Source organism: Arachis duranensis, chromosome 4 (genome assembly GCF_000817695.3).
Source record: "Arachis duranensis cultivar V14167 chromosome 4, aradu.V14167.gnm2.J7QH, whole genome shotgun sequence".
Taxonomy (NCBI): Eukaryota; Viridiplantae; Streptophyta; class Magnoliopsida; order Fabales; family Fabaceae; genus Arachis; species Arachis duranensis.
The window spans coordinates 6826755-6827564 of record NC_029775.3 but is presented as its reverse complement, the minus strand read 5'-3'; the positions used below and the strand labels follow the sequence as shown (position 1 = coordinate 6827564).

The 810-nt window shown below is 27.0% G+C and overlaps 1 protein-coding gene across 3 annotated transcripts in view; it reads left to right on the top strand.

Moving 5' to 3' along the window:
- The first annotated feature begins 399 nt into the window (after nucleotides 1–399).
- LOC107483052 (protein C2-DOMAIN ABA-RELATED 11) overlaps nucleotides 400–810 on the top strand; it is a 2517-nt gene continuing 2106 nt past the window's right edge. For 2 of the 3 annotated variants that reach the window (XM_021139963.2, XM_016103656.3), the window contains exon 1: nucleotides 400–508. The gene's annotated coding sequence lies outside the window, so the exon portion shown is untranslated. Of the gene's footprint in view, nucleotides 509–584 lie in introns of those variants that run through there. The other variant, XM_021139962.2, reaches the window with a different exon arrangement.

Genomic DNA, 810 nt, shown 5'->3' with positions numbered 1-810 from the left:
ATAATTAATTATAACTTCAAAGAGAATTTCTGTCAATTCTCTATAAATTAAAAGAATTCTAATTTTATAATAAAATTTAAAAGACAATCACTAAATTATTTTTATGTTTATACAATCAAAGTTTAATACCCAAAATAATATATGTATAAAATAATGAATATAACAACATTTCAGTTTTACCGATTAAAAATACTTGGCAAATTCTTTGATGTCTATAAGTTTGGTGCCAAATTTGCCGAAATTACTTTTTATGGTAAATTTTAAATATTTAAAAATAATTTATTTTTATATTTATTAAATTAAATATTAATATTTATTTTTTTTAGTAAATTAGACAATTTTCTATAGGCACCCTAACAAACACCTAAATACTTTTGAAGATATCTTATGCATGTGCCTATAAAAATGTGGCAGTGAGATCCCTGTGCTTTGCAACTTTATTGCTTTGCTGTTCCACTGTCTTTAAAATCAGTGCTTTGCTGAGTGCTTCGCTTTGCACATCCCATTGGTGAGTTCTTCTCTCTTTTTCATGGCTTCTACCTTCCACAAAAGGCATATCCAATCCATTCTTTAATAATCAATCAAATGTTGTTTAACAAAAAAAGAACCATGAACATTGGGGTCCTAGTCCTACTTTATAAATATTCATTTAGTTTGTTTATTTGATTTGGATTCACTGAGAAATACATGTATACTCTCCATTCTCCACCTGCTTCTTTCTTTTCTGCTTGAATGATCCATGTCTTTCTTTCTTGGTTCCATGATGATGTTGTTTCTCTAGCTGATTTTCAATTATTTTTAAGTTAATTG